Raw genomic sequence first — 24,334 nt, forward strand, 5'->3', positions numbered from 1 at the left:
TGTAATAAACTGTGTGCAAAACGGAACGTAGGTGGCGGGGGCGGCAAAACCGTTATTCTGACAACCGCGGCGGTTCAAATTGAAGACGTTCACCGCAACCGACCGCAGCCGCATCGTTTAAACTTTGCCAACCGCTACACACGTTCTGTCAGCCAAGTCACTTAAAAAACCCTGTGTTTTCACTTGCCCTGGCCCCTACAACGCCATAGTCCACAGGGTGGTAACTAGCCACAGCCGAAGCCCCCCACCAGACAGACATGACAAAGCTGTAGTAAGCTTTCTTGTTTGACTAATAGCCCCATAATAATGGAAGGAAAAATAAATCATAACATATAAATAATACGCCCCTGCCGTTATCGAGGTAGTTTCGGTACTTTCTTATCACCGCGGTAAATAAGATTCATTGCACACAATATAAACTGTCCGGGTGTGCGTACGTCTTATTTATACCTACAATAACAGTAAATAAAGTAAAACCGCTAGTCGGAGAGACAGTCGTAAAATTAAATGTCATATTAATACATTCGGAATTACATGTTATATTATGAAAATAAAGCTTCATTCGCTATACTCCACGAAAAGCATGAGAATCTGTATGTTGTAATTTATAATATCTTCAATACTTACACTCCACACCAAATAGATCTTCGGCAATGTACCCTCTACGCACGTTTCGCTCCGAAACCGGAGCATCCTCAGGAGATGTTCACTTATCAATGAATAAGCTTAATTTTCATAATATGGTAGTTCTTCTTGTCTACTTCCAGCAAAAGAACTTGCCATAATTGACTGACATAAAACGCCCAACGTTAACTAGGACAACGTTTTTTTGATAAGTGTGTACAAAACATGATTTTAAAAACAAACGTAAGGTAAAACGGGGATAAAAAAATGAAAGAAATTTCAAAACTTGTTTTTGCAAATTAACTTATTTAACATTTTGTTGAACATAATATTTTTATTGTTATTGTATTTCGTAATTATTTTGTGACATTGATCGACCACAATTATAATAGCAGTTGAGTTCGGTGTCTTTTGTCGTTTCAATATGACAGGTGTTTTAGACAGGTGGCTAAGTTCATTCGGCTCTTGGACTATAACGTAAAACCATTTGTACCTGATGATGCATTTGTTTGTTTATAATGGAGTTACCCGTACGGAGGGTGACATGTGCGTGACATTGTACTGTTTATTGCGTAGACAACAAGGGCTATTTTGTTTGATCTTTTTACGTGCGGTGCGCTGTACACTGGTACGCCTAATGTCCATTTTATTGGCGTATTGGTGTCCGGCGCGTGGCTGAATGCGGAACAGTGGAATGCGTGGAGACGCTTCCTATGTTTTTTTATTGTTTTAAATCACGTAATATTATGAGTTACGTATTGAAGTGATGTAGAATGAAGCACGATTTGATAGATAGATTGATAAAGTCAAGTCGAAGGGTAAACAAAGGAATTAATAAATAACTTTGACGGCCGTCTGGCGCAGTTGGCAGCGACCCTGCTTTCTGAGTCCAAGGCCGTGGGTTCGATTCCCACAACTGGAAAATATTTATGTGATGAACATGAATGTTTATCAGTGTCTGGGTGTTTATCTGTATATTATTAGTATTGATGTTATATTATTTATAGAAATATTCATCAGTCATCTTAGTACCCATAACACAAGCTACGCTTACTTTGGGGCTAGCTGGCGATGTGTGTAGTGTCGTAGTATATTTATTTATTTAACTAAAAGATAAAGAACAAAAAATGGTCTTGCGACATCCTCCAGACATCCCTTGATTAAGGGAATATAACGGAGAACGCATGGTAGCGTCATTTGTGCTACTACTACCGTCTACTACGAGGCCTTTAGTCCAAAGAGTTTTATAGGCTATTGATGAAAATGTGTAATCCTACTACAATAATAAATCTGAAAGTGTGGATGTTTGTTTCTCAATCACGTAGCAACGATTGAACCGTCATCATCATCAGCCTATCTCAGTCCACTGCTGGACTCAGGCCTATTCATTTGCATGCCATCTCGGTCTATTGCTGGTTAGCTGCATCCAGTTCTTTACTGCTGTCTTTACGTTATCATCCCTACATCGAGCTGGTGGTCGGCCGATGCTTCTGTGTCCAGTGCGCGGTTGCCAATCCAGAATCACTTGGCTCCAACGCCCGTCCCCCCTTCGACATGTGGCCCGCCCAGCTCGATTTCAGGGCCACTGCTCTTTGAACGATGTCAGTGATTCCAGTTCGGTTTCTGATATCTACGTTGGGAACCCTATCTAATAGAGACAATCCTAACATTTCTCTTTCTATTGCACGCTGAGCCACTTTGAGCCGGTGCACCACCTTCTTTGTAAGGGTCGAGGTTTGTCGGATTCGATTGAACCGATTTGGCTCCTGCGGGGATAAAAAACCTAGTATCAGCTAGTTTAATACACCGCATTCTCTCGCCAACTTAATCCTATGCATTTATGTGTTCGTTTTTTTATCGTGACGCATTTTCGTTCTATCGAGTTTTATATAACAATGATTGTAAAGAAGTTTCATTTCAATTAAAATATCGAATAGCTTTAGCAGTTTCACTTTGAAAGTTTCAATGTTATGTCGACTCTTCTCATTTGCTGTTCGTCGACTCGAAAGGGCTACGTGCCGTTCAGTTATTGTCAATAATATACATCACCTTTCCTCGCTGTGGACGCCCCGTAACTATGAGCTCAGATTTAGACACAGTTTCACTTAAAAATGAATAACTATACGACTACGACAATTTATTTATTTATTTTCCGCTTTACTTTTTTATCATCCCTTTTCTTGGTATAATATTGCATATAAGTATACATTATTGCAGGTATTCCATTTTAAGTTTTGCTTTGTAAGTTGATTAAATTTTAGATTATTTTAATGAAGCATGCTGTGGTAATTTCTAGAAGGTTTCAATCTCATGTCTTTCTCTTTTATTTTTATATTATGAATTATGAAAATTAAGCTTAGTTTGCTATAGTAGTTGCTAACATGCGAAAAACAGGAGAGTCTGTATGGTGTAATTTATAATTTCTTCAATCCTTATACTCCACACCAAACAGATCTTCGGCAATGTACCCTCTACAAACGTTTCGCTCCGAAATCGGAGCATCCTCAGGAGATGTTGGCTTTACAATTAATAATTGTTAAGTCTTTAATCTGTTTGGTGTGGAGTATAAGGATTAAAGAAAATTTCGCGGACTATAGCAAATTAAGCTTGATTTTCATAATATATCATGGGTTTCCGCAAAGTAACGCCTGCTTCTATCCAATCTTCAATTTTTGTTATTCTAATGGTGACGTCATTGAGTCTTCTTCTTTTGCTTTTTTTTGGCTTTTAGGTGAAATGTCACTGATTATTACCAGGTTAATGATCCAATTAAAAAAAAGGCACACATAGCATTATGAAAATGAAGGTGAATTTACTATAACTCCACTAAAAGCAGGAGAATCTGTATTATGTAATTTATAATATGAGGACCGATCGGCGCAGTGGGCAGCGACTCGCTTTCTGGGTCAAAGGCTGTGGGTTTGATTCCCACGACTGGAAAATGTTTGTGATGAACAGGAATGTTTTTTAATCTGGGTGTTTGTATGTATTTTAAAAGTATTCATCTATATTATTCATATAAAAAAAAAACATCAGTTATCTTAGCACCCATAATACAAGCTACGCTTACTTTGGGGCTAGATGGCAGTGTGTGTATTGTCGTAGTATATTAATTTAATTTAATTAATTTCTTAAATTATTTTTTTACTAAAGTTAACACTTAACTGCTATCTAACCTGGTGGTAAGTTCTGATACAGTTAAAGATGGTAGCGGGCTAACCTATAAGAGAGTGTGGTAGTCATACCCCTAATCGGTTTCTACGCGACATCGCACCGGAACACTAAATCGCTTACGTCTTTGTGGGTACTGTGGTACAGTGGTAACTAGCCACGGCCAAAGCCTGCCACCAGACCAGACCAGAGAGAGAGAGAGAGAGAGAGAGAGATTGAGAGATTCCCAAATTGGCCTTACCGGGAATCGAACTCTACGCACTATTAATTGCAGAACAATTAATTATTGTATGACTTTACAATGAATTGTTCTACATCGCCTGTGGGTGCTCCGGTGTCGATGCGAAACGTGCGTACGTAGAAGGAAAACATCGTGAGGAAACCTGCACGCCTACGAGGTCTTCAAAATGTTCTCAAAGGTGTGTGGGGTCCACCAATCCGCAATGTGCCAGACTACGGCCTTAACCAATCCTCGTTATTGGAGAAGACCCGTGCCTCGTAGTGGGCCGAAAATGGGTTTATACCATGATGATGGTGGCAGAAAGGTTTTTATCCGATAGTATATTTTAAAGATTAAAATGTACTGTTAGGTAAAAACCTACGTAATACCATCCTCACCCTTCAAACTACCCTTTGCTAGGGCTGACTGCTCGCTACAGATTTTAGTTTTGTCGTCCGCGTTTGCTTAGGTTTTTATAGATTTACGTAGGATCAGTCTATTCAAACGGGTTTTAATAATTATTTTATTTATCTATATCCCTACTAATATTATACATGTCAATGCAAGTTTGTTTGTTACGTTTTCACGCAAAAACCACTTGGGTATGTACGTAATGGGTTGATATCATCATATCTTTTTGATTTTATATCTCTTTACTGTTTGCTTTGTGCTGTTTAACTTCCAAAGTCATGTTTTTGTTAAGTTACGTTTTCTTAAATTTGCCAACCCTAACCGTAAAGTCAAGGAATTTTGACTTTGTAACGTTTTACCGGGAAGATGAAAAGACGGTAACCTTTCCCGAACATCCTAAATTTACGTGGAAACAATTTGGGAATATTTCCTTTATCGACGATTTATAATGTGGTTCTTTGTTTTTTCGTTATTCAGCTTTGAGGTAGTAGCTCTTATATTTTCTAATTTGTCTTATTAGTATGTAGACAATCTTTCCATCTCTTTAGTGTAAAGTATGTTTTAATTTTCACGTTTGTTCGGGAACTTCGTGACATCTTTTCGTCAAAAATCCCTCAGTGTCTGAAGACGATAGTCTCCGAACAGTGCGTGTTGCCAGTGATGACCTATGGCTCTGAAACATGGTCGTTAACTATGGGCCTGATAAGAAGGCTCAGAGTCACACAGAGAGAGCTATGCTTGGAGTATCTCTACGCGATCAAATCAGAAATGTGGAGATTCGTAGCAGAACCAGAGTTACCGACATAGCTCAGCGAAGCTGAAGTGGCAATGGGCGAATAGTTCTGAAAAAAGATGGACCTTGGGGTCCCAAGGTGCTGGAATGGCAGCCCCGAACTGGTGAGCGCAGCGTTGGTCGACCCCCAACAGACGACATTAAGCGAGTCGCAGCTAGCCGCTGGATCCAAGCGGCTCAGAACCGTGGAATTTGGAACTCCCTACAATAGACCTATGTCCAGCAGTGGACGTCTATCGGTTGATATGATGATGTTTTAATCACGAAGTCAGTGAATGATGATGATTCATTGAGCCATCCATATGGTCTGCAAAATTATTAATATAAATGAAATACAGTACTGGAGAAAAGTAGATATACTTAAGCGAAACCGCTCGCAAATCTAGTAAGTTTTATAAATCTTCCTTCCCGACCGGATCAGACAGGATGTAACCGAATATATCCGGTGTTGAACCAGTTCTAAGCGCCTTGTACGCCGTAATCTGACTACTTGACTTTTCGTGACAATCCACCTAAAACGTGTAGCATTTAAGTGGATTATTTTATACTTTATACATATTTTGGACGACCTCCGTGGCGCGGCGGTGAACGCTGAGATTTTAAATGGGAGGTCTCGTTTTCGATCCCTGGCAGGGGCAAATTGGAATTATAATTTATGAATTTCCTGCGGTCGCCATCATCATCATATTAACCCATTACCGGCCCACTACAGGGCATGGATCTCCTCCCACAATGAGAGGGGTTTTAGGGCGTAGTCCACCATGCTGGCCCTGTGCGGATTGGTGAACTTTGCACGCCTTTGAGAACATAATGGATAACTCTCAGGCATCCAGGTTTCTTCTCGATGTTTTCCTTCACCGCTGAAGCAAGTGATATTTTAATTACTTAAAACGCACATAACTTAGAAAAGTTAGAGGTGCATGATCCTAACTGGACCCCTAATACCTCGGTTTAGTTATAGCTAAATAACCAGGAAAGAACCGCCAAGCGATTAAGGTTGAATTGGAATTAAAATGTAAATATAACAGTTTTAAAACGTCTCGTAAGGTCTAAGTAGACAGATTAATGCACACGAGGCGCTAAAATCTGGTTTTATAGCGGAAAAATCCGGTTTTATCCGGCCTGAGCCGGTAGCGATCGGTCGGTAATATATTAGGGCCAGCGATGTCCGAATGGGTAGACGAGATGTTTAAATGATTTCGATGACTTGTGTACTTGAAACAATGATGTGTTATATTCTCAAGATGACTGAATCATCATCATTAGACGATGATGGTGATCAATCAATCATTTATTTATTTATTTATTTAACTCTTTATTTGTACAGCACTTAGAAGTTTGGAAAATAAAAAAACAATAGAAATACAAAGACAGAAGTAGAATACAAAAGGCGGCCATATCGCTTAGTAGCGATCTCTGCCAGGCAATCTTTGGATTAGAACAAGATGAGCGAGAGCGGACAGGTGGTGTTAAATTGTTATAAACCTAAATTCAAATAGCTAAATACAAATACATAAACAAAATTGCATAAATAAGAAAAATATGATAAATAAATATAAAATAATAAATCATCATGATTTCAAGATAGCCCTTGACTACTATATCACCTGCTGGTATGTGTGATGATGCAGTCTAAGACAGTAGGGTATCCACTTAGCATCGTATCCAAAGGCTACATCGCTTGGCAGCACGCCTTGGTTGGCAGGGTGGTAACTAGGCAAGGCCGAACCAGATCAGACCAGGGAAAATTCTAAAGTATTTACATAATTTCCCCCGGCCGGATAGAATCCGGGACCTCTTACTTATATGACCGCACTGCTCACCACTGCGTCAGGAAGGTCGCCAAGATTCGCCTGTACTCGGTTGTCTGTCAGTCAGTCTTCTTTATACATAGATTAAAATTTTGTTAAAATCGCGATACCGGCCCGTTACAGGGCACGGGTCTCCTCCCACGATGAGAAGGGGTTAAGGCCGCAGTCCACCACGCCGGCCCAGTGCGGATTGGTGGACTTCACACACTTTTGAGAACGTTATAGAGAACTCTCAGGTATGCTTGTTTCCTCACGGTGTGTACATTCCAATAGTCACCGTTAAAGAAAGCGATATATTAATTGCTTAAAACACACATAACTTAGAAAAGTAAGAAGTGCGTGCTGGGATACGAATTCGGCCCTTCCAAAGTAAAGTCGACGTCCTACCCACTGGGCTATTACTGCTTCGAAATTTATTTATTTATTTATTTAGCTACGCACCTCGTGAAGACATTACAGTTGCCCAATTCGCCGGGCTGTAAAGAATGTAACAACAAGTAATAATTACGAAAAATTAAATTAAATTAAAACAATAAAAATAAGCTATATAAAATTAAGAATTAATAAATAATAATAACAATAACCAAAAATTCAATAATAATAGAAATTATTTTGTAAAATTAATAGACACAAAAGTACAGATTATGACAGGAACTAAATATGACATGATAAAAAAATACAATATTACGAATTTTCTCCAGAAAATGATATATAATGGTATTCTTGATATACAAAATGTTTTAATTTGTTTTTTTTTTCTTTTCTTTTAAAAAGTGACAACTCAAGTATTGACGTGACAACGTCTTATAATTCGATGGAGCCGGCGATGACGTATGCGGCGTTACCTCGCTCTGAGGCGTTCCATTCAAGGCTTGAAGTGCAAGCGAGAGCGCGGAACGAGCGACAAAGAGGCACAGTCGGCCTCCGCGTTCGACATCTGTCTCTCTCCTACTTGAGTGAGCGATGCGTCCGCGTAGACAGCTTCTATACAATAATACATTTACATGTTTCCGGCAAGGATGAAGGGCAGTGAAAAGTGAATCTGGTGTCAATTGTTTATAGCAACGATAATATCAATCAAACGTATAAAATTAAAATTTTCTTTTGAAAAATGCAACCATTCCATCAGTATTTTCTTACGACGTTGTCACGTTCAACTATCGTCAGAAAGCCGACTTTACAGACAACCAATTTTTTTTCATCAACGTATATTTTTTAAATAGTTTATTTTGGGTTATAGTTATGTATTAATAAAAATTATATTTTCAACGTATAGTACATATATTCTATCAGGCGATGCGTCGCCACGGCCTGTGTCGCCACGCCAAAAATCAGTTTTACCCCCCCCGCCAATACGTGTTTCACATTAAAAAAAACAACACATCCAAACATATTATATCATAGATTACCTATTCTCTAATAACATTTCAATTTGCTCTTGGAGCTGAAGCGGTATTGTAGGTATATGTTCCCGAAAAAAGATTATATTGATCGACGAAATTAAGGCAACCATGTTCGACTACGGAACTCTAAAATCCGGTTTCACTGTAGCAATGGCTCGGTAATATATTACGGTCGCCGATGTCCGAACGGCCAGACAAGGCGATTTAATTCGATTTGAAAAAAACAGATAAGGGTTTTAAGATGGTTTTAAGGACGTCGTAAGTGATACTTTGTGGTTAGTGAGGGGTGAGAAATGAATGTAGGGGTAGTTGCGTTTGTTTTTTTCACTTTACGGGGTTATGAGCAACATTTGAGCTGATTCTTTCTTCGTTTCGAAAATAACAAAACTATCTACTACGTTTTATGCACGCCTAGTACATTGCTCAGGAAAATAGATCATCTACATCCTCTTTTATGTCCCACTGCTTGCTTTCTCTTAGGAGAGATATTTAGAGCGTAGACCCACCACGCTGCTTCAATGCGGGCTGGTGGGCTTGGATTATTATTATTATATGCTAGTGATAATAATCGGGACTGACGGCTTACACAAAGCACAAAGGTGGACATCGCCAATTTTTTGACGCTCGGAATTTTTAACATGAGGAATCTAATTCGTCAAAAATCTTTATCCGATCCGGGAATAGAACCCAAGATGTACCCGTATAAAATGCAGAGTAGAGTTATCCTAATAATTTTATAAAATGTGAAAGTGTTGATGTTTGTTACTTAATTACACAAAAACGGCTGAACGGATTTAGATGAAATTTGACATGCAAGTAGCCTTTGACACGTAAAAGAACATATGCTACATTTTATCCTGATTTTAGACTTAGGAAAAGTAGTTCCCGAGAGAAAATTGAAAATAGTTTACGAGCTAAACCGCGTGCAGACAGCTTTGAAATTAGTTATGCATGTCACCTACGCTATGTTAAAGGACATTTACTTTCTATACCAATCTCTCAAATAGTTCCCGCGGTAGGATTAAAAATTGTTAACGAGCTAAGCTTTAGACCCAATTCTGAAGTCCACGCGAACGACCTCGCGGGCAGAAACTAGTGTTAACTATATTAAAAATCGGTTGTTTTTTTACATACTGTATCATTTTTGTCTTCAGGCACTCTAGTTCTCCAATCCAGATACTTCAGATTGATGATAAATGACATACATTAGAAACTGCCACGATTTGTCACAATAACCTAGATTCAGACCTAGATCTTGGCTAGATTAAGGCCTACATCCACCCGTTAGTGCCTAATTGAGATATCGCAGAGTCCCGTCCATTTAAACTTAACGAATTTATTACTTACGCGGATGTAGATGCAAAATGGAGGAGGTATCAAAATAATCGCATGCAAAGTAACTAAGCCAGATGCCTACACTATAGGAGAAAAGAACTATTTCGAAAACCCATACATCATATTATAACTAGTTTTGTAGTTTAAGATAATAACATGTAGGTACCTTTATTTTATGCGTCTTTCAAACTTTAAAATGACACTCTATGACAATGTCAATCTTCAATATGACAGTTCAGAAATTCCTTGAACGCCAGCAACGCATCGGTAGCTGCTCTGGTGCTGCTCATGCTTTTGGGCGGTGGTGATTTCTTAACATCAGGTGACCCACTTGCTCGTTTGCCTGCTATTAATATAAAAAAAAAAGATTCAGTGTTACCATAACATTTTCTTCATGCATTTCTATTTTACAATTGGGCTTTTTATTAATATAAAAACAAAAGACTACTGCTATCTATCCAACTCTTCTTAATATTATAGAATTATGTTGAAAAAACTATTTGTTAACAATAATGTTTCTAGCATAGGGAATATAATAGTTTGAAATAGTAACACTTAACTATAAACTTAAAAAAAAAACAACTAAGCTTGCTAAATTATCTATATATATATAAAAATGTTATGATGGTTTGTGTACGCTTCAAAAACTCAAAAAGTTCTGCACCGATCGAGCTGAAATTTTAGCATGATATATAATCCGCATCAAGGATTGTTTTTATCTATTTTTTTTGCTCAGTCACATATCCGCGACCGCGAAATTACAGTTTTTTTAACGATTCCATTAAAAGTCTAATGAATTTAGTAAAAACCTCGGATAAAATAATTCCCTTTCATTTGATGTTGAACACTCTCGACTAATTCACCTTTAGATCAGTAAAACGAAATCGAAATAGCTTCAGCCGTTCGGTAGCTACGATGCCACACACACACACACACACACACACACACACACACACACACACACTCACACACACATACACAAACACACCCATACATATAATACCTTCGTTTTTGCGTCGGGGGATGAAAATATCTGGCACATATCAATTTAATAGTTAAAACTTTAAAAAAATACTGTAACATTTGTGTAAACTGGACTGAAATTATTGTGAAATAGGGCTAAAAATAAATATTAAAAAATTATAAAAGTGTTTTAAAAAAAAGCTCCCAAAACACAAAACGAAATATATGTTTCCGCCCGGGATCGAACCGGGGACCTTGTGCGTGTGAAGCACACGTGATAACCGCTACACTACGGAAACGACATCTGTAAATGCAAAATAACGACTCGTAACATGTGTGCAGTAATTTGTTACTAATAGTCGTACTATAAACGGTACAACCACCTTGCCTAGTAGAGTAATGTACACTATATTGAAAGGGAATGAATTCTTCATTTAAACGAATCCTTATTTAATTAATGAATTAATGAAACGAATCCTTATTTAATGAATGAATGAATGAATGAAACCTTTTCAAGAATAAAATAAAATATAAATAAATATACTACGACGATACACACATCGTCATCTAGCCACGAAGTAAGCGTAGCTTGTGTTATGGGTACTAAGGTAACTGATGAATATTTTTTTGAATAATTTACATAAATATTTATAATATACAGATAAAAACCCTGACACTGATAAACATTTATCTTCATCACACAAACATTTTCCAGTTATGTGGATCGAACCTATGGCCATGGACTCAGAAAGCAGGGTAGCTGCAAGTGGCGTGCACTTCATACATGCACAAAAGCACTGCACACCCAAATTTTTTTATATCACTCGTATTGGAGGGGAATTTTTCCATTTTATGTCACGTACCTGCTTTATGCATAAAACCTGGTCAAAAACTCTATGCACGTCTCTGGTCGCTGCCCAGTGCGGCAGTCGGCCGTAAAGAAGAAATGATTAAAATTATCTGATTCACAGCCCATGTTCATGACATTGTACCGATGGGTATTTTAATTATAAATGAATTTAGCAAAATATATAGAAAATATGAATTTATAGTTATCAAAAGTTTACTTATATAGCCACTTTATAAAATTACTGTAACACACGTTAAAATAAATACTCAATATTAATTTCCGTTTGTGTTTCACCTCAAAACCATATTTTCTAAATCCACCGTATCCAATCTCACTTAGGGGTGGGGGAGTGAAATAAAGACGTGGTAAAAATTATACCCAAAAACATTAAAACCATGGAGATTTCACTAAAACCAGCCACTCAGACTTTTGCTAACTTTGAATAACTTTGTTTATTTTGGTTTAGTGGAAAATAACCGCTCTTAATGGAAAAATGGGGGAAAAAATTGTTTACCGAAATAAATTGTAAGTAAATTTCTTCTTTAAATGCTGTAAGAGTCCTCTTTTTTTGTTCTTCTAAAAGTAAGCCCTTGACTGCAATCTCACCTGGTGGTAAGTGATGATGCAGTCTAAGATGGCAGCGGGCTAACCTGTTAGGGAGTATGGTAGCCATACCTCTAATCGGTTTGTACGCGACATCGCACCTGAACACTAAATCGCTTAGCGGTACGTCTTTGTCGGTAACTAGCCCCGGCCAAAGCCTCCCACCAGACAAAGCTGGCTTCGTAAGCTGGAATTAGATTAAACAAATAATAAATAAATATACTACTACAATACACGCATCGCCATCTTGCCCCAAAGTAAGCGAAGCTTGTGTTATAGGTACTAAGATGACTGATGAATATTTTTATGAATATAATACATAAATACTTATAATATACAGAAAAACATTCATGATCATCACACAAACATTTTCCAGTAGTGGGATTCGAACCCACGGCCTTGAACGACTCTGAAAGCAGGGTCGCTGCCCACTGCGCCAACGGGCTGTCTAAAGAAATTGCTTGTCTAGAGAAAATCTCTTTTTTTTTAACTTAAATAAGAATTGCTACAAATTCTCTTTCATAAGAAAGGTCAAGGACGAGTAATTCTGGCTTTTGTGACAGAGCTCGTTAAGGGAAATTCCGCCGCCATGATTGTTTTGCCGCTAAACAGCATTGTTGCAATGCTGTGTTCCTGTCTGAAGGGACGTGGTTGCCGGTGTAAAAACAGGCACATTAGACTTAACACCTACGCCTCAAAATAAAAACAATTAAAAAAAATATATATATAATTTCCTTAAACGTATGTGGAGTAGTGCTTAACAATTTGATTTAAAAAAAATATTTATCCAGTTGTTAAAAACGTCAAAATTACGATTCTTCTTCTTCTCAATCAGTTCGCTCTTGTCAGAGCGGTCGTGGTCGTTACTTAAGGGTTGTGGCACGCTTGACTATTCGTCGCCAGTCCTCTCTGGCAGCTGCCTTTCTAGCACACTCATGTAAGGGGACAGCAGTGGCGTGCACTTCATACATGCACAAAAGCACTGCATACCTAAATTATTTTATATAACTCGTATTAGAGGGGAATTATGCATAGCATTTTATGCCATGTACCTGCTTTATGCATACCCTGGTCGAAAACCCTGTAAACGCCACTGGGGGACGGCCACCTTTATTTGGTCAGCCCATCTCATGGGCGATCTTCCACGTGATCTGGTGCCCTCGATTCTTCCCTGGACAACCAGACGTTCAATGGAGTCGTTGTCTCTTCTGGATACGTGACCAAAGAACGTGAGAATACGAGCCTGTACTATGGAGGATAGACATTGCGTGATGCCGAGTTCGAAATTACGATCACTTGATACTAAATCATTACAATCATAATATGAATCCTGTTCATGCCACTATTCCGCAGTAGAATATGTGATATCTTAAATACAGTTATAACTAGTTAGCGAAGTTAGTTGGCTGACTCTTTTGTATCTCGTATAGTTTATATTATTTTGGTACTTACTACTATTAAAAATTAAAATTGACAGTCTTACTTGGTTCCTATCGTTCTACAATGTAGCAGTATGTTTTTCCCACAGCTGGTTTTATTCTTCTAATTAACACCTTAGGTAATCGTTGCAGATAGGCACTGAGGACAAACCTCTGCGGTTTTTTCGGTGTTTTTATACTAACCATTTTATTGTAATTGCTTTATTTGAGAAATAAATAAAAAAAAAAAAAAAAAAAAAAACTAAGTAGGAGTCATTGGATAGCAGCAGGCGTTACTTTGCGGAAATCCATAATATATTATGAAAATAATTGTTAAGTCAACAATTATTCATTGTAAAGTCAACATCTCCTGAGGATGCTCCAGTTTCGGAGCGAAACGTGCGTAGAGGGTACATCGCCGAAGATCTGTTTGGTGTGGAGTATAAGGATTGAAGTATGTAATTATAAATTACACCAGATTCTGCTGCTGTTTGCGGAGTATAGCAAATTAAGCTTAATTTTCATAAGTTAGGAGTCAGATATTCACCCCCAAACATGGCCTAATGAGGACTCTATACCTTAATGTATTCAAATATTTGTGGATCATAGTAAACCTTGTTTATATGTATAAATATAAAAAAAAAAAAAAAATTAAAATCAGGTGGGCCATCAGCTCGGTACGTCAATTATTATTAAAAAAAAAACAATTTTGGATTACGCATACAAAGGGTGTACCAACGAAGTAGCTAAGTAAGTTTCAGGATCCTTTTAATACATATCCCATTATTGCAGGTCGGAAGCATCAAGTTTTCATGCGCCATCACAGGGCGGGACGTGCCTTTCTTTTATACTCTCGTATAAATGTGGACGCGTCAGCGCTGGGCCCCTTTGAAGGCCGAGAGACCACTGCCACAACTGTACGAGCGCTTAGAACTATCAAAATGAATTCTAAACTGTATTTACGGTGTTGATCGACATCCTTTATAATCATAATCATAAAAAATTCAAAATTCATTTATTTCAAGTAGGCTTAATATAAGCACTTTTAAAACGTCAACTCTCCCTGTTTGTAGTGACTCTACCACTTGTTCGGAAGGCACATTCTACTGAGAAGAAGCAGGCAAGAAACTCAGCTGTTGCTCTTTTCCAACATCAACTATTTACATACAAAAGCTTAGGCCGCAGGTCCACAAAGCTGGCTATGTGCGGGTTGGTTCACAACCGCTTGCGAACATTATGGAAAACTCTCAAACATGCAGGTTTCCTCTCGAGGTTTCCCTTCACCGTTGAAGCAAGTAATATTTAATTACTTAAAACGCACATATCGGTCGAACTCTATCCTCCCGATAGATAAGCCAAAGCCAAGGCAAGTCAAGCGCAAATCTACCAAGTTTAAAATATAAAGTTAATTTGTCTCTTTGAATTTTGGGGCTAACATAACATCACTTATTTGACAGATTTGTGAAATTGTTATTAAATTCAATGCGTACGAGGTTTGGATTTTGGGAATATGAAAGAAACGTAGCATCTACCGAAACCAATTAAAAGTGGTCTACTAGAAAAAAATATTGGGAACCTCTTACATAGAGCTTTGTAAGTTGGGCTCGCAGACTACGTCGATATTCGTCAAGGGTCGTCAACGCGAAGGTATCCTTTATTATCGTCCCGCGGGACGGTCTCTTGCGATTTCGTATAAATATTTGAGTCCCCGAATGAGGTACCGCCTGCCGGGGACCCACTTACCTGTAAAGATTACTTTCGCCGAACTTTTAGTTGATATTGCTTTGTTTTTTTGCGGACACAAGAAGGAGAATTTTCTCAATACGTCTGTATTATTGTTTGTAAACGTTACGCGTTTAATCCGCCGAATGTAAACAGATGTTATAAAAATAACTATGAAATTATTCGTAATAGTACGTTGACATCTAAACGCAAAGTGCTCTAAAAACGACTTTGTAATTGTGCGCTGACTTCTCAACGCAAAGTACTCTAAAAATAACTTTGCGGGCCCAAAAAGTAGAATGTTTTTAATACTCCTGTGTTATTATTTTTTGTATATTAAGCAAATATTACGCGTTATATTCGCCTAGTATAAAACGTTGCTCAAAAATTCACTTTATAATTGTGTGCTGCGCAAAGACTTAAAAATCACTTCGCAATTGTAAAGTCAACATCTCCTGAGGATGCTCCGGTTGTTTATAGCAAACTAAACTTAGTAATATATAGAATTATAAAGTTGGACGTTAACATTAGTAAACTTAATAGTAGATAGAACTTGCGATGAAAAAAAAACTGAGAAAAATAAAATAAATAACAGTTTTGTAATAAAAATTGTTGTATTTAATTAATAATAATACTATTAATTATTAAATACTAGTTGTTGCACGCGTTTTTCTCAGATCCGTCCTTTCAACTAAGGTAAGGCTAAGGTCAAACAATCAAACACACAGTCACATTCATTATATTAGTAAGGATTAAAACAAAATAAGTATTGAAAATTAATAACTTGAAAATGCAGACAGGGCATGACGGTATAAAAGCACGTCATGCCATTCGGCGTGACGGCAACTGAGTTTGTTTCACCTTTGAAGTTCACCGATAGCATTTCCACTTAAAATAACCACTAACAATTCACTATGATATTATAGTGCGATAGGTAAACTCATACCGAAATGTTAATAATCCCGGAGTAAAGGCGGCTTTACGTGCAAAACACGCTTTGCCCAGCGTTGCGTGACGTCATTATTACAGGTGTGCGAGCGGGACGGCGGATGGCGGGCACAGATTAAAGTAATGCGCCGTTTGACATGGCGCGTGGTACCAGCTAAAGACTGAAGCGGGTGCCAGTGTTTGTATACTCATTGGCGAGTCGCAGTGCAACTTATAAAGCAATGAATACAGAATATTAAGGAACAGCCCTGAAATACTATAGTCATTCAGTTTCAATTCACCATTGGAGGGCACAAGCCACAATCCACCATCTCTCATGGCCCCAGCAACCTAGCGGATATATGGGTCGAATCAAGCCCCCCTACAATGAACAAAAAGTACCGAATCAGAGCCCCCTCCCTTGATTCGGTACTTTTTGTTCATTGTAGGGTATCATTGTTTGTCACAATAAAATTTGTTGAGTACAGTAAAAGTATCCATCACCTCACTTCTATGTCATATTTTACATGTAATGTACGCATCATAAGTGTCATCTATGTGCCTGTTTGAATATAGAAAAATTTGACTTTGATTTTTACTTTAAAGCCTTTTATGGGCTCGTCCGAAGAAGTAATACCGCCATGCTTATTTCAGCCGCTAAGCAGCATTTTTTTTGCAATGCTGTGTTACGGTTTGAAGGGTCTTAAAACCTATTCCTCAGGCTGCCGGACAGAGGTCTGCAATTTGTAGGACGTATTCCTTGCATTCCCTACGAAGTATTACTCTGTTTCCTAGTGCGAGCGCTTACGGGGCACTGTGGGCTTAACAGACACATGTTCAGCTGCAGGACACAGATCTATGTAGACTCTGTAAGGAGGCTGCGGAGAGGCCGCTGCATTTGATCTGTTCCTGCCCCGCGCTGATGCATAAACGCAGCACTCTTTTGGGGAAGCACATAATGCAACCAGAGGATCCGAGCGGGTGATCGTGCTCGGGGACCGAGGTTAATTTTTGTGAACACTTCGTTAGCGCAATGCAGGATCTTTATAGCGCCATCTAGTTTAGTAATGTGGAGACCGCTACATTTACTATAAATAAAATCCGCTAGTTCTTACGCCTTATACCATACATAATCTCGGTAGCGACAGACAAACATGGATTTTCGTATATAAAACATTGATTAACTTTTGACCTGATATTTTTGAGGGCATAAATGTGTTTGCACAAAGGCGAATCAAGGCTCTTTTATCCAGGTTTTATCCCGTTTTTAATTATTTCCCGGTGCTCGGAATTATTTAAAATGCCTTCATTTTAAACACTAGCAACAATATAAGTACGGGAAATTAAAAGCTTGCTTCCGTGCTCTGAAGAGTACGTTAACCCGTTTCGGCCATAGTTTGTTTTTTTTTCCAAGTAGAAATTTGTACAAATAACGTATTTTAAAATTGAGTAACCATATTTTTTTAACAGCCAACGCAAAAGGACTAACATTCTACATTCTACATTTATGTAGGGTTTAAATGTTGGACGGACATTACTTGCTTTTCATAGACAATGGCTTTAAAAACTCCTATCTGAATAGTTTTTAATATTATAGCCTTTTATTTAACATAGGAAATTCTATATCAGAAATTTGACATTCGCTATTCTGTGTGAAGTCAGAAAGAAGGACACAAAATAAAAACCTGTGTGTACTTATGTACACGCGTTAGAAGTACACAGTATGTGTTAATGAAAAAATATCTTTTATTTGTTTATATATTATATTCTATGTTATTGTCCTTTTTTATGATTATTTTGTTATTGTTTAGTCGCGAGGATTCAGTGACGACGAAGATAATGGGGCTGGCTGAAAACCAGTGCTGCGCGTTTTAGTTTGCAGCTATACTGAGCCAGCTCCCTTGTCACACATTTTTTTTTTTTATACTTAACAATTATTTTATTACACAAATGTAACATTTTACACAAATGTGTGACAATAAATACGATTTTTCTTTCTTTCTTTTCTTTCTTTACTTCTTTGGAGTAACAAGTTAAAAATCTTTTCAAAAATTTTATCTTTCGCCTTTCGCGTTTGCAGATAAAACGGCACTAACAATAGAAAAAGGGTATTTAATCCATTGAAAGTTTTATTATAACGCATTATCTAGTTAATTAAAGTTTATTAAAATATCACAAAAAAAGTATTTCTACATAATTTTAAGGAAATATAGAATTGAATTAATTAAATCACCGGAATGAATATTGCAAGTGTATACTGAAAAACCTTATGGCTACCTTCGTAGTGTGCCAACTTCACGGTGACAGGTATAAACTAAATTTCTTTATTCTTCTTCTTTTTATACTAACTTTCTACCTTTTCTTCTAACTTCTAACTTCTTCCTAAATTAACTTCTTAGCTTAATATAAATAAACTGTGAGTTGAAAACAAAAAAAAAAATTACGCGGCTAAGTTTGTTGTGGGCTTTTTTTAGACAAGGGCGCGTTTGGAACCGTCGTAGCTTTAGGTTTAAGTCGGCGAACGAAGTTATCACCATTCCTTTACAATTATGTAAACATATATGTATGAACGCTTCATAAGTGCCTGTGATAGGCCTACATGAATAAAGAAATTTTAAATTTTAATTTGATTCACATCTTCGTAACCTTTTCGAGGGTTCAAACCTCTACCTCAAACCAATCTATCTTAATATATATAAATCTCCTGTCACGATGTTTGTCCGCGATAGACTCCTAAACTACTTAGCCGATTTTGAATTAAATTGGCACACCGTGAGCAGTCTGGTCCAACTTAAGGGATAGGATAGCTTAAATCTTTAATTATAGTCGCAATTTTATTTTATTACAAATTATTTGTCTATAATTAATTGACAGTCACATGTTATATATATATATACTACTATACTCATTTAAGGCTTAGCGATACTGAATACTTTAAAAACAAAATCAAACGCAGACGAAGTCGCGGGCAACAGCTAGTATATTATAAGTATTTATGTATATTATTCATCGGTTATCTTAGTACCCATAACACAAGCTACGCTTACTTTGGGACTAGATGGCGATGTGTGTATTGTCGTAGTATATTAATTTATTTATTTAAACCGGAACATATCATTGCAACAATGCTGCTAAGCGGCCTAAGCTTGGTGGTAGTACCTCACCGGACGAGCTCTGTCACAAAATGCTCTACTACTAAGAATACTACTAGATGAGGATGATTAAAAAAAAATCAAAATTCATTTATTTCAAGTAGGCAGATTCTACGGAGAAGAAGCCGGCAAGAAACTCAGCAGTTGCTCTTTTCCAACATCAACAATTTACATTTTACATTTTAACATTCATTTTTCCATCTTGTGAGAGCTGAAAGCGGAGCCGGATGCTTCCGAGCAACCTTGTCATTAAGAAATTCATCAATTGTATAGTAACCTCGCAGTAATAAATGTGTTTTAACAAATTCCTTAAACTTATGCATTGGCAGGTCCAAAATCACCTTAGGAATCATAATCACCTTAGGAATCATAATGTACTCATCACCCTCAACCCATTACCAGCCCGCTACGGGGCTGTGCGGTTTAGGCCGTAGTCCACCACGCTGGCCAAGTGCGGTTTGGTAGACTTCACACGCCGTTGAGAACATTACGGAGAACTCTCAGGCATACAGGCTTTCTCACGATGTTTTCCTTCACCGTTAAAGCAAGTGACATTCAAATTGCTTAAATGAAAAACGCACATAACTCCGAAAAGTCGGTGGTGCGTGCCGGGGTTCGAACTCTGTTTCCCCGAAAGGAAAGCCGAAGCCTTTCCTACTAGGCTATCACCGCTTTTTTATAACTTACTAAATTCAGTGTGAATGAAATCATTTCAATTCTGTCGAAGTTTAAATTGTTCCTTGCCTTCATAAATCCCGAACGACACTGCCAAGGGGTCATCGAACTCACAAAGAACTGATTAATTAAACTTCCACATTTTAAACAGAAATATAAAATAATATTATCTCAAAATTGTCGCCCGCCTACTGTAGGCGAATGGTGAAATTAAAAGAGAAAATATAATTTTTGAATATAAAACCTCTCCAATTAAGTTTCATGAAATGAAAGCGATCGGAGCGTGAAAAATGTTTTCAGGAGTTCGCGAAAACTGTTTGATATCAACTAGAATTTCAGTAACACTGAATACCTACTTAAATAAAAAAATAACCTCGCTAGCAGTCTCTGGAAACGTTACGGGTAGTGCTATAAGATGTAGTACACCTAGGTTAACGCGGGTTTACTTAGTTATAACGTTTTGGGTAAAGTTCGAAAAATACTCGTAAGTAAAATAAATTTTAATTCGGATTTTATCCATACTCACCTAGTCACCTCAACTCTGGCTGGTTAGGTAAGGTTTGGTCAGTTTAGGTTATTTCATAATTATTTGGACATTACCCAAAAACCTTGGGATAAGTAAACTATAAGTAAACCCAGGTAACCCCACCTCGGACGGCAGAGGCAGGGCAGTGCAGGTGTGAGCTGTGCAACTAGGGCTCTCCCTACTCAATAGGGGGACAGTCCACACTTGTGTCCGTGTCTATTCGGTTCCTAAAACCGAGGCCCTTCTTTTCCATGGCCCACGCAGAGGTCCTCCACGAGGTGACCACATTACCCTCCAGGGTGATCAGGTGGAAATAAGGGCCCAGATAAATATCTGGATCAGATAGTATCTGGCCCTCAACTTGGACGGCCGGTGGAGTTTCAGAAGGCACTTTGAGCTGCTTACGCCCAGACTCGTCGGAAGGCAGCCGCTCTGAGAAGGCACTTGCATAAAGTCTTGGACGGCATCCACACTTCTTGCTGGTGACCCGCCGTTGGACCTGCAGGCTGAGGTGCTCGCACAGGTACATCGCTACCGGTCATGAGGACCCGAGGGGACAGACCAGGACCAGGAGATTCGGAGACTCCGTACCTTCAGGAGGGAGGTCCTGGTACACAGATAGAAAGAAGACCTTGGGTGGCAGGAGGCGCAGATATGCGCATCTTATACCACCCCCGTAGACACCATTGCGTTCATTCGGCGAACGCGCCGGGGTATCTTAGTACCCATAACACAAGCTACGCTTACTTTGGGGCTAGATAGCGATGTTTGTATTGTCGTTGTATATTTATTTATATATTTATTTATATATTATATATAATATATTATGTAAATAATATAGTTTGTCTCATTCCTGTCAAGATGCAAACGATATTAAGCCTTGCTCCAAGATATTAGACATTGATGACGATGATGGTTATCCAAAAATTCGTTATCCTAAAATTAAGTAGCTTCAAATCCTAAAATAGACAGTGTCGCATGCACGCCCTACTTTCTTAAAACAATTATCTCTAATGACTTTTGTTTGGAGTTATTCAAAAACTCCGCGGATTGAGTAAAATATAAAAAAAAAACAGATTCGAAGCGAAATTTCGCAGTCATAATTCGTATTCTGCTAATTGCTAAAATAATCAATCATCCGGACGTGCTTGTGAGATGATGCGCCTTGATTTCTTTCACTCTCCTTTTTAACTCCCGACATGCTATTAATGTTTTGCATTTCCTCGTTTCCTCGACTCCTAAAGATAAATTATATATAAATAAATATACTACGACAATACACACATCGCCATTCAGCCTCAATTTAAGCGTAGCTTGTGTTATGGGACTAAGATGACTGATGAATATTTTTTATTAATAATATACACAAATACTTAGAATATACATATAAACACCCAGACACTGAAAAACATTCATGCTCATCACACAAACATTTCCAGTTGTGGGAATCGAACCCACGGCCTTGGAGTCAGAAAACAGGGTCGCTGCAAACTGCGCCAATCGGCCGTCAAAAAAGATGGCAGGCATAATGTTTATTACCTCGAGAATCACTTAGTCGAATATAAGAAAATATTTTTAAAACTGACTGGTAGTTCCAGAGAATAGCGCGTCTAAACAAACAAACAAAACAAAACACCTCAGCGCGGCAGGCATAGCCAGGGGGAAATTATCTGCCCGGGGAAAGGATAAGATTACTTTCTCCCTCAGCTTTATCAACTCTCAGAGCACTGGCGCACAAGTGGCAAGAATATCCAAATACTATGTGTTTAACTGGGGGGGCCCCCCTATTCCATGTTCCCGTGCTTTAACAGTTGGGCTCGTAAATTATAGACAGGTGATATAATAGGTGGATATAAATTTGTTTTCTTGCCTGTGCTAGCCCTGCTGCAACATTATTGTTATCTTAATATATATAAATCTCCTGTCACGATGTTTGTCCGCGATGGACTCCTAAACTACTTAACCGATTTTGATTTAAATGGGCACACCGTGAGCAGTCTGGTCCAACTTAAGAGATAGGATAGCTTAGATCTTTAATTATAGTCGCCATTTTATTTTATTGCAAATTATTTGTCTTTAATTAATTGACAGTCACATGTTATATATATATATATATATATATATATATATATATATATACTACTATACTCATTTAAGGCTTAGCGATACTGAATACTTTAAAAACAAAATCAAACGCAGACGAAGTCGCGGGCAACAGCTAGTACACAATCAATTTATATATATTATTAATATTTGACGGCCGATTCGCGCTGCGAACCTGCTTTCTGAGTCCAAGGCTGTGGATTCGATTCCCACAACTGGAGAATGTTTGTGTGATGTAAATGAATGTTTTTCAGTGGCTTATCTGAATTACTATTTATATATACTGTCACTACATCAGTCATTTTAGTAGCCATAAAGCCAAAGTCAAATATTCATTTCTACAAGTTAGAGGATGCGAAGAAAATTAAAAACTTTTTTTAATATGGTTTATTTATATTTAACTAGTATGTAGGTACCATTTTTTTCGATAACTTTTTGCCATCTTGTAGGTAGGGACATAATTCCATTGCTATAGAAATTATTGGGCTTCTGATCAAAAAACCGCGACAAGTAGTTTTGGCAGTCCTCTCGCGATGTTAACCTGACACTGCCTAAAGAATTCTGAAGAGATCGAAACAGGCGGAAATCTGCAAGTGCTAGGTCAGGACTATACGGCGGACGCATTAACACCTCCCAGCCAAACTCTCTTAATTGTTGCCGAGTGGCTAAAGATGTGTTAGGTCTAGCGTTATCATGATGAAAAACCACACCCCTTCTGTTGATTAATTCCGCCCGCTTTCTCTCAACTTCTTACTTTAATCTCATCAGTTGTTCGCAGTAGAGTTCAGAATCGATGGTCCTGCCTGGTGGTAACTGCTCATAATGAATAACGCCCTTCCAATCCCACCACACACACAGCATCACCTTGTTGCGAGTTAACTCGGGTTTCGCCACAGTCTGTAAAGCCTGACCGGCCTTTTACCACGACCTTTTTTGCACGTTCTTGTCGTACATGATCCACTTCTCATCTCTCAGCTTGTGCTCAGCAGCTGCTCTCATGTCCACTTTTTCTTTATGAAGACTAATATGTTGTCTTATAAATGATTAGTATTTATTTATTCTTTAAAATAATTGTTTTATAAATATAACCTAAAATAAACTATTGAAAACTAAATAAAATCTAAAACGTCTTCGAAACCACCGCAGCGAGGTACAGTTCTTAAGATGCTGGCAGCATTGCCCCTTTGGATTTACAAACTAATTCGTTGGGCAAGGTAACTGCCCGCCCTAGGATCACCGGTAGACTCGATAAACCTATTCGATAGTTCTTTGGAAAGAGCTCGTGCAAAGTCTCTAAATATATTATAATCTCTCTCTTATAAATACCATACTACTATAAATATATTGTGAAGCTACAGTAAGTATGCCTATTTCTTAAAACTTCTCACGGAGGGATTAGCGTGATTTAGCAGCAGTGGGCTAGTGATGAAATAAAGATTTATGAAGAGCTTTCCGCCAAAAAATGATGAAACACCCAAAAATCTTTTTACAGAATTTCCTTTTGTCATCGAACTTATACCGGAGTTCTATGATTGTATATGTTTAACATCATATCGATTACTGGCCCACTAGAGAGCACGGATCTCCGCTCACAATAAAAGGGTTTAAGGCCGCAGTCCACTACGCT

General features: G+C 38.0%; 1 non-coding gene across 1 annotated transcript; it reads right to left on the reverse strand.

Annotated features, from left to right (window-relative positions):
• Nucleotides 1-10,957: 10,957 nt before the first annotated feature.
• Nucleotides 10,958-11,030, reverse strand: Trnav-cac. The gene has a single exon. It is a non-coding gene; the product is annotated as a tRNA-Val (tRNA).
• Between the last annotated feature and the right edge of the window lie 13,304 nt (nt 11,031-24,334).

Source organism: Pararge aegeria, chromosome 25 (assembly GCF_905163445.1).
Source record: "Pararge aegeria chromosome 25, ilParAegt1.1, whole genome shotgun sequence".
Lineage (NCBI taxonomy): Eukaryota > Metazoa > Arthropoda > Insecta > Lepidoptera > Nymphalidae > Pararge > Pararge aegeria.